Source organism: Pipistrellus kuhlii, unplaced genomic scaffold (genome assembly GCF_014108245.1).
Source record: "Pipistrellus kuhlii isolate mPipKuh1 unplaced genomic scaffold, mPipKuh1.p scaffold_m20_p_44, whole genome shotgun sequence".
Classification (NCBI taxonomy): domain Eukaryota; kingdom Metazoa; phylum Chordata; class Mammalia; order Chiroptera; family Vespertilionidae; genus Pipistrellus; species Pipistrellus kuhlii.
The window spans coordinates 40075-50777 of NW_023425545.1; the positions used below are offsets into that span (position 1 = coordinate 40075).

At 48.3% G+C, this 10703-nt stretch overlaps 1 long non-coding RNA gene across 1 annotated transcript; it reads right to left on the reverse strand.

The window, feature by feature from the left end:
• Positions 1-1922: 1922 nt before the first annotated feature.
• Positions 1923-5122, reverse strand: LOC123651287. Its single transcript, XR_006739904.1, has 2 exons — positions 3396-5122; positions 1923-3186 (listed from the first exon to the last, which is right to left on the reverse strand). It is a non-coding gene; the product is annotated as an uncharacterized LOC123651287 (long non-coding RNA).
• Positions 5123-10703: the final 5581 nt, after the last annotated feature.

Sequence of the window (10703 nt, forward strand, 5' to 3'; positions counted from 1 at the left end):
TCCCCCTCCACCATTAGTTGCTAGGAAGAAGGGTTTGTTTTTTGTTTTTTTAAATAAACTTTTATTGGAGTAAAAATAAACACAAGAAAAGCTCAAATCCTACAGGTACACCCTGATGGATTAGTACAAAGAGAGCACCTCTGGGCATCCACTACCAAGATAAAGAGCTGGAACCTTCCAGTTTCCCAGAATTCCCCCCACATACCCCATCCCACACACTCCCCCCTTCTTCCTCCCCAGCGGTTACCATTATGAAGGAGGAAGAATCATTTTATGTTTTGACAGTACAGCCAGATGTTATGTCAAAAAGTCCTGGAAACTTGTCAGAAAAGAATTGCTATATGGTAGAATCAGTCAGATCTTGATGTGACTTTGAACAACATTTGTGTGCCTTGATTTACCCACAAATAGGGAAAAAATGATGCCTGGCTGATTGTTTTTGGAGTGAAGATGTTAGGTAATGTATTAGTTGTTTGCTGGTTTGTTTTGCAAGTTGAGTATTCTGGGAAATAGAGGAGGTGGGGTGGGGATGCCCCAAAACCTCTCATTAAAAAGTGCTTATATGAAACCATATGCCAAACATCATCCACCTTGTATGGCACTTGCTCTTTAGCTGGTCCCAAGAGTTGGGAGTTGACCCAAATGAGCCTGAGTAGCTCTTAGACTATTCCTGGGGGGTGGGCTGGAAGCTGGGAACTGCTTGGAAACATTGAGTTCATCCATCACACGTCTGGAGTTTTTAAATAGAATTGCTGTTGTGCTCACAAATCTGAATATTTTATGCACCTAAATAATTTAAAACATGTGGACAACCTTGCTGCTCTTTCCCTCAGAGATGCCCCACCCTCTCTTGCTACCGGTACAGCCTGGAGAGCCATCAAGGGCAACGATGTGAGTTAGAGGCTCAGGAACCACACAAGGGTTGGGTTCTTGCTGTGCCAGGCCTGACTGTGAGCTCTGGGAACAGGAAGCACAGACAGGGGGCAGTGTTTGCCCAGATGCTAGTGAGTCGGGACAAAGAAACTTCCATTTAAGAGCTGTAACTCACTCCCAACCAGTACAGCTCAGTGTTTGAGCGTCTACCTATGAACCTGGAGATTACAATTTAATTCCTGATCAGCACCCATGCTGGGTTTTGGATTTGGTCCCAGTAGGCGGTGTGGGGGAGGCAACTGATCAATGATTCCCTCTCACCATTGATATTTCTATCCCCCCTCCCTTCCTCTCTGAAATCAATGAAAATAATTTTTAAATGGAGCTCTCACTCACTATCCCCAGTGCTCTGGTGAATACCCACATGCCAGTCTTGTTCCAAGAGGGGCAAACAACTGCTAAGCTACAATCAGTCACCTCAGTAGCAGTTCAGAAAGACCTGCACCCAGGGCAGGGGGGTGTAGAAAGATGTGAACTGTCCATCCATTCATCCATTCATGTTGGGGGGAAAAGAATTATTGATGAGATAAGAACCAGCAAAGTCTGTCCTACACGCGCTTTCCATTCCCTCTGGCTCTGCTCTAACACATCCTCTCAGTGAGTGGGAAAGGCAAGCAGGTCATCTCTACTTCTCTCCCTCCTCTCTTGCATTTGACCTTCACTTCCCTCTTGTACTGCTCACCTTGTGATTTCTGCATCCCTCAGGAGTCCATGCGCCTCACCTAGTCCTTCAGCAAACTGTACAGAGCATTTCCAAAGTGTGAGAAACTATGCCGGGCATCATAAGAGAACGCATACACACCAAATAATAATAATAATGATAATGATAATAATAATAATAATAATAATAATAAATGGCTCTCATTCCAACCAGGAATTGAGCCTGAAATCTAGGCATGTGCCTGACTTGGAATGGAACCAGCAACCTTTCGACGCATGAAACAACTCATGCCAGTGGAGCCACCCCAGCCAGGGCAAGTGGTGGGTTGTTGTTTTTTTAAGAAAAAATACATGTAACCAAAATGAAAGCAGTGTCTCCACTTGTTGCCACATCTCCATCCTCAGCTCAGCAACAAGCAAGAAAGCCCAGAAGAGTGAGCAGCTCCACTCCCTGTAGAACATTTCCGGCAGCTTGTTGGCCTCTTGCTGGAGTGCTGGGAGACTTTCAGATAAATAGATGAAGTGCAGGTTACGTCACTGGTCATTGCTGTATTGTGGGTCCTGCCCAGATCCCAGGGCAGGCAGCTGGCACAGGGAGTGGCGCTGGCTGGTCCCCTGGACAGTCTGAGCAGTAAAGGACAGGACGGTGACTCAGACCCACCCCCAGCGTCATTTTCACACTCTGTGCGCTCCCCTCTCTGCAGAGTCCCTGGGGCCTCTCATGAGAAAGTTCCTGAAACGCATGACGGTTGGTGTGCTGATGTTTCCTCTTCTAAGCTACTCTGGGGAAGGGCTCTGACTTCCTCCATTTTCAGGGCAGGAAGCCCAGCTTGGCCAGAGGTAAACAACCAGAGGTGAGCACCCAGTGGGGGAAGTGTGAAACGGACACTTGAAGTGGCTCTAAATTTACCCGGCCTGCCCTGTCTCCACCTCCCCGCTCAGGCCAGAGAAGCCCTCCCTGTGCCCACAGGAGAGGGTGGAGGAGGCAGCAATGCCCTTCCCAGCGGGGCGCAGCCTGGGTCCATCCTCCCAGGGGAAATAATGGTATAATTGTTGGAATACGTGGAGCTCCAGAGTTCCCCTAGCAAGTGGTTCCTATGCCCTGACCTTGATGCCCACGTCTGTTCCCTCCTCTTATTTGCATTTCTGCTCAGCAGGGACAGCTTTTCCCATCCAGGTGGAGATGTTGTTTAACAACATCTGCTTCTGCAAATGCCTTTCCATGTCTTTATCACTTGTATAATTTTAGGTGTCTTGAACCAAGTCATGTTTAAGCTCTTAATTCTTCTTGCTTTCTGCACCTCTGCCCCTGGCTGCCATCTGTGTACACACACACACACACACACACACACACACACACACCTCCTTTCACAAGGTATAAGCAGGGCCAGTGATGACATGTTCTTGCTCTCAGTCCCTCCATCTCTTTTGTTGTTAAGAGCCTTTTAAAGGCAAAGCAAACCCCCTAACTGAAACCATCTGAAGCAGAAAGAGAGTTCATTGGCTCACGCAACTGAGAAGCCTGGGGGTGCTGGCCAGTTGGGTCTGGTGACCTGAGCAATGGCATGGGTTTTCCTCTCTGGGTCTCTCAACCTAGACCACATGTGTCAAACACAAGGCCCGCGGGCCAAATCCGTCCCACCAGGCCTTGCAATGTGGCCCGCACCGCGCTGTCATCACTGCACTCCGCTGCGTTTCTATCACAATGACAGTTTACGACTGTTCAGTAAACCATTCGGCCCGCGATTTAGGCTGGATTTTAGATTTTGGCCCCTTCTCTGATTGAGTTTGACACCCCTAACCTAGACCCAACGTTCATTGGACTGAAATGGGTCACATGCCCAGCCCTGGAGATGAGTGGAGGAGCTTGATTTCCCAGAAGACAGGGGTGGTGGTAGCTGTAGGTAGCCCTGAAGCCACAGCCGCTGCTCCCAGGGTCATCACAGGGGAGGCTGGGTCCCAATATTTTTATGTCCTCAGTGAGAAGTGACTGAAAAAGGAATAAACTTGTCATTCTCTCACCTCAGCTGGGCTAGTTGTGTCTCACACATGGTGTCATTTAAGAACGAATAACCAGCCCTGGCCAGTGTGATTCAGTTGGTTGGGTGTCTTCTGGTGCACCAAAAGGTTGCTGGTTTGATTCCCAGCCCAAGCACTTGTCTGGGTTGCACGCTTGATCCCCCACGGGGGCATGCAGGAGGCAGTTGATATGTTTCACTCTGAAATCAATGTTTCTCTCTATCTCTTCCTCTCCCTTCCCTCCCCCCCCAAAAAAGACTGCATAATCAGACTTAGGTTATTAATAACTGGACTTTAGGCAATGAGCTGATGTCACCCTATAAAATTACTGACTTATTGGGGCCCTGAAGCCAGACCTCACCCTTTGGGTGAGAGCAGACTTTCCTGTAGAGGGAATAGATGACCCAGCTTTCAACCACCCAAGGAGAAGGTTGATGTGGGGACAGGGGACGAGGACACAGGAGGGGAGGCTCCGGCTAGAATTAGGGTAAGCTCTTTCTTCTCCTTTTGGGACCAGGGTGAGCTGGTGAAAGTGCCTGGGTTTTTCCAGAGGGTAGAAGGCATAAGCAGCCATGGTCACACGAAGGCTGGTGACAAGTGAGGGGGATGCCTGCCAAACAAGTGTGCCTTCATGGGTGTCACACAGGGCCCCACATTTAGAAGGGCCTCATGATTGGTTTAACACCCTGGGGTCTCCATGTTGAAAGTCTTAATAACTTTTATGCAAAGACGTCATAAAATTTTAGCACAGCCTTGGCAACAATCTCCGCCTGGCCCAGGTCAAACACCGGAGTCTATACCAGTGGAGGACACTTGTTCACGTTGCAGATTCAAGACTGCCCCAGGGCTGCTCAGATGCCCCTGCAAAGGAGGCTTGATGCACTGAGTCACCCTTAATTGGGTCTTAGGAGCTGAGCAACATTATCCCCTGGGAATCTGGCTCCATCAAAACCCAACTGCACAATTACAGCTCCAGGGAAGCAAGCCAAGATGTACTGACATCAAGGCTGCTCGGGGCAGAACCTCTTTCACTTTGCCATCACCTGCTCTCACATCTGTTCTCTGTCTCATTGTATTTTAAGATAAAATGCTTTCTCTCCCAGTTCTGCTTTCACTTGCCATGAGCCAGACAGCACGGTGTTTCCATGGGAGGACATTGTGTCTCCGGGCTTAGTTCTTCCGCTTCTGTGGCTTATGATCATTAGTCCCGCAAAGACTGTGTAAAATTTGAAATGAGAACATTAGCTGAGCTTTGGAACTCCTTCCAGTACTTTTCAAGTGACAAACCAGTCACCAGGTCCTTCAACAACACAGACATGATCAGGCATTGGGGTGAGGGGAGAAAAATATTAAAATGACAGGAGCTGCACAGACTTGTCAGGTTAGTACAGAATACCACAGAGTAGCCTGGCCCAATGGCTCAGTGGTTGAGCACCAACCTATGAACCAGGAGGTTATGGTTTGATTCCCGGTCAAGGCACATGCCCGGGTTGCGGGCTTAATCCCCAGTGTGGAGTGTAGAGGAAGCAGCCGATCAGTGAATCTCTCTCCTCATTGATGTTTCTATTCCTTTCTCTCTCTCCCTTCCTCTCTGAAATCAATAAAAAAAATTTTTTTTAAAGAATACCACATGTCCTAACTGGTTTGGCTCAGTGGATAGAGCATCAGCCTGCAGACTGAAGGGTCCCAGGTTCGATTCCAGTCAAGGAAATGTATCTTGGTTGCGGGCACATCCCCAGTAGGAGGTGTGCAGGAGGGGGTTGATTGATGTGCTTTCTCATCAATGTTTCTCTATCCCTCTCTCTTCCTCTCTGTAAAAATAAAATCAATAAAATGTATTTTAAAAATAAATTAAAAAGAATACCACAGAATGCAGACTAGCTCATCTGATGGCTTTACCCATTAACATGAAGGTGAGAATAGTGGGCCAAGGGCTGCAACGGACTGCTAGAGCTACCTGTGCAGCCATATTCCTCTTTGGAAGAAAAAAAAAGGCACATAATGAGCTGTGTGGCTTCAGTGGTATTTGTAATGTTCCATTTCTTCAGCACTATCCTTTATAACATGTGTACACTTCATATAATTATGTAGTGTGCACCAGATGTTTTATAAAGTAAAATGAAAAATTAATAAACTAGTAAGTGGTAGGATTGGGGCCATCTGGGTTGGTGGCACAGAAGAGAGGAAGGTGACGGAAAGGGATGGAGGAGACCTCAGAGACTCGCCAGGGTGGGATTTCCCCCCAGGGACCTGCAGAGAAGACCTCTTCTGCTCTGCTAAGCACAGACTTTCTAACGCACGAGGGTTCGGCATGTGTCTTGTCTGTTCCTGCACCTTAGAAATGGAGTCTTACCCATTCCTTAATTCTGAACCTGTCCTCAGAGGTTCTTGGGAAAACCAATGAGTCAGTCACCCTGTCTTGATGCAAGAACCCCGCACCCTCAGGGCAGGGCCATGTGAGTCTGAAATCACTGTGGGGAAGGGCTTGTGCAGGGCAGGGGGAGTCTGGCATTGGGCCATAGGGCACTCATGACTGACAGCCTGGGTCAGCATCCAGACGCCCAGGGTTACGGGAGGTCGTGAAGAGAATGCTAGACTATACCAGCTGGTTCATACTGGAGGGGATCATGTCCAGAGAACAGTATGAATGAGATCACTGGCTGCCAATCCCGAGTCCCTATGTGAGCGCCTGCCCTTGACAACGTGTCCATCCCTTGGGAGATTAGGTGCACACAACGTAAGTCCACATTGGCATAAAGTCACCAACCATCTTTTCTGGGGAAACACTGACGGCTATTCGGACTTGGGGGTCCTCAAATGTCCTTTCTCTTATGAGATTATGTTCATAACAGATGGTGCAGGGGAAACTTTCTTAGCCAATCCCACTCTTACTAGTTCAACCAACAGCCTTTAGTCTCTTGGTGAAACATACTGACATGGTCCCTGTAGCAAAGGGTAGATTTTCTGTTCTCACCCCTTGAGGTGAGCGTTTAACAAGAGCCAACTGGCCCTAGCTGGTTCGGCTCGGTGGATAGAGCATCGGCCTGTGGACTGAAGGGTCCCAGGTTTGATTCCAGTCAAGGGCATGTACCTTATGGTTGCGGGCACATCCCCAGTAGGTGGTATGCAGGAGGCAGCTGGTTGATGTTTCTCTCTCATCGATGTTTCTAACTCTCTATCCCTCTCCCTTCCTCTCTGTAAAAAATCAATAAAATATATTAAAAAAAAAAAAAAAAAAAAAAAAAAAAAGCCCAAGAGTCAACTGTGTTCAGGCCCAAACTTGCTTAGGCCTGTTGTGCACAGTCATCGTAACGGTGTGATTTAATGCCTGCAGCCATAAGCTAATCAACGAGGAGAATCAATAGAAAGGGCATTGATGAAAGAGTGTAAGCAAAAGAGAACTGTTATTTCTACAAAAACTAAACGGAACGCTTTGGAGAGACTCAATAGAAGCACGTCATTTTTTTAATGCGGTCAAATTAGGAATGAGTGAGAGAACTGAACTATCCCGAGTAAAAACAGGAAAATGAGTCAGGGTTTTGCAATCCTATTGCTTCACAAGTGTCTCACGCGTCTTGCTCCACGTTAGACAAACTGGAACTGGGCTCCAGCCCCACACATGTGTGCAGTTCAGGCCGAACCGGCAACGGCCCCTGAAAGGAAAGGCAAGGGAATGGCTCAGGTCTACAGCAAACTACTGGCCAATTGCTACACACTCAGATATGTGGAGCAAGACAACGCATTTAGAAGAGGAATGCCTCTTTCATGATTCCCTGATTTAACCGACTCTTTCAATGAACTGGTCAATTACCAATTCCAATCGCATTGGCGAAAAACACACCTACTTGGTAAAATAAAAGGCCAGATCAGACCTTCTGGTTCTAAAAAATTGCTGATTACGTGAAATTGACTTAGTTCAGCAGCCTGGTCCTCCCCAGGCTAAAGGGCTGTTGTTTGTTTGTTTGTTGTCTTAATTTCTTTATTGATTAAGGTATTACATATGTGTCCTCATCCTTCCATTAACCTCTCAACCCCTTCCCCACTCATGCCCTCACCCCCCTGGTGTTCGTGTCCATTGGTTAGGCTCACATGCATGCATATAAGTCCTTCGGTTGATCTCACCCCCTTACCCTCACCCTCCCCTACCTTCCCTCTGAGGTTTGACAGTCTGATCGACGCTTCTCCATCTCTGAATATCCAACACTTGTCTTCATTGTGCATTTTTGAAGGTTACCAGTCCGGTATAACTCTCTGTCAACTGACTCTCAGAAAGGTTCAGTCTTCTGAAAGCACATCATTCTCAAAAGAAGACTGCCCAAACCCTACAACTTGGATAAAGTAGAATCTTTATGTATTAATAATTCAAAAGCCAGAGGAGGGAAGCCCGAGGAGCATTAGTCAGGCCGTGACTAATGAGGCACTCTGGCAGAACTGAGTGGTTAGATACCGGGGACTTTGCCCTCACAGAAGTGCGCTTTCCCGGAAACCGTACTGCAAAATGGCAAATGCCACCGTCGCTCAGACCAGAAGAACCAAGTCTGGACTTTCCCTCCTTTGCATGAAGTAAAGGTGCGAGCCCAGCACCTAAATCTGCCTGAAAGTATTGGTGGAGCAGCCGGATACAGCTGAGACAACACCGAGATGCCAATCTATAAACATTACGAAACAACTTCCTTCCTTTCGTACCTCTTGCATATGTCTGCTTTCCTCCCTCCTCCCCCCTCTCCCCCTCCCTCCCCCCAGGGCCCTGACCACCGCCAGACCACGGTCTAAACTCCAGTTCTGGCTTGAACAAATTGGGCTGGCTTCGAGGTCGATTCCTGCAGACAGGTCACCCTAAAGGACCCAGATGCTTCCCAGGAGGACCACAGCCAGCAGTCTGCTCCGTGCCGCTGTAGATCGGATTGGGCGGCTTTCCCAAATGCCACGGGCTAGTCAACCCCGTCTCTGAGGACATGAAAAGGTCCCTTTAAAGACAGTCACCAATCCAGCAATATGTCTGGTAGACACCTTTATAAAAGCTTGGATAAAGCAATTGAAAGGGGTCAGAGTGGATGTCTTTCTTTTAAAAATATATAATTTTATTGACTTCAGAGAGGAAGGGAGAGGGAGAGAAATACAGAAACATGAATGGTGAGAGAGAAGCATTGATCGGATGCCTCCTGCACACCCCATACCGGGGATCAGGGAATTGAACCGTGACCTCCTGGTTTATAGGTCGATGCTCAACAATGAACCATGCCAGCCGGGCATGGATCTGTCTTTCTAAGCTGGTTTACTTTCTCTCAGCTCAGCCAGGCTGCCAGAAACTTCCATTCCCAGCCCATATCCACTGTCCAGAAAAAAAAAAACAGAGTCCTCCAGCCACACTAAACTGAACTACATCCTCGTCTCCCTGGTGTTTCTCAATTTATGTCAGAAGATCCATGGCAGGAATCTTCACTCGTTATGGATTCTGCTTGGCGCTGGCTGCTTAAAACTCAGCAGTAAAGCCACGTTCTACACAGAAGTTAGCATGGCACAGCGGTGCCCTGGCCCAAGGCTTTCTATTCTGACTTTTATTTTCTATTTTGACTCACTCTGGTTTTGCTCGGCGTTGACCTTTTCCTTTTAAAGCTCTCTCTGTCAGCACTTCCTGTTCTGTGTAAGTCCTAAAACGGCCCGGGTCACACAGTCTCTCTCTGACCCCAGCAGCTTAGATGACCGGCCCAAGAATACGTAAGCTTGTCAGGGCTCTGCAAACTCCCCACCATCCTAAAGCTCCTGCCATGCCAGGGAATTCCCCCGGAGTGAGAGCACCATCACGCTGGGATGGCCACCTACCTCCCCAGGCTCCTAGTGTCCACAGCTGGAAGAGGTGAGGCGGTAGAGGAAGGCGCAGAGGGCGATAAGCAGGGAGTGAGCAGACCCACTGATAGTGGCCTGATAAACACTTGTAGGCCCCTGAGCCTGAGGCAACCAATTGATGTGTTTCTCCCACGTAGATATTTTCTCTATCTCAGTCTCTACCTCTATCTCTTCCTCCCTTCCACTCCCTCTAAGAAAATCAATGGAAAAAAGATATGTCCTCAGGTGAGGATTAACAAGCCTTATTGTGTTCAAGGACAGCAGGGAGGCCCTGGGGAGGAAGGGCAGAGAGGGCCAGGGAGAATTGGAGGGGTCCTAGGTGCAGGCGGGGACCATGGGTCCCAGGGGCCTCATAGGCTATGGAAGAAGCCACCGAGGCTGAGAAGCAGGGAGTGAGCAGGTCTGGCTGCTGAGAGAATGGGCAGGGGTGGAAAGAGAGACTCCAGCCAGAGACTGGATGGTAGCTTGGATGAGGCTGGTCACCATGGAGACAATGGGATTAGGACAGGATTCAGGACATGCTCTGGAGAGAGGGCTACTGGGACTCTAGAAGAAGCATGGTGAGTCCAGAGTTTGTAAATAGTCACTAACTATCCCTGTGTGAATGCACATGCCTGAACACTCTCTCTCTCTCTCTCTCTCTCTCTCTCTCTCTCTCTCTCTCTCTCTCTCTCTCTCTCTCTCTCTCTCTCTCTCCTTCCTTAACCCATAGTGCAAGGTGGTAGCCCAGACTTTGGAGGCAAAATGCCCAAGTTCAAATTCCAACTCATCCGTTGCTGGTGAAAACACTCGGGTAGTCACTGAACCTCTCTGGACCTCGACTCTTCATCTGTAAAATGGGACAGTAATAGAGGCGTCCAGTTGTGAGGACTGAATACATTACTATAGGTCGAGCGTTTAGGAAAGAGTGCCTGCCACAATAGGATATCTGTTTCCAATGTTGCTTAATCAATTTCTTCCAATTTAGTGGCTCAATGGAAACATGTACATTTATTCTCCTATAGCTCTGGAGGCCAGAAGTTCCAGATCCCTTCCACTGGGTTTAGGTGAGGGTCTCCGCCAGGCTGGCTCCTTCTGACGGATCCCATCCTTGACTTTTGCAGCTTCTAGAGGCGACAGCTTTCCTTGGCTCCTGGCCACAGCATTCCAACCTCTGCTGCCCTCATCACAGCGCCTTCTCTTGTGACCTTCTTGCCTCCCTTTTGTAAGGAGGAGCCTTGTGATTCCATTTAGGGCCTGCCAGG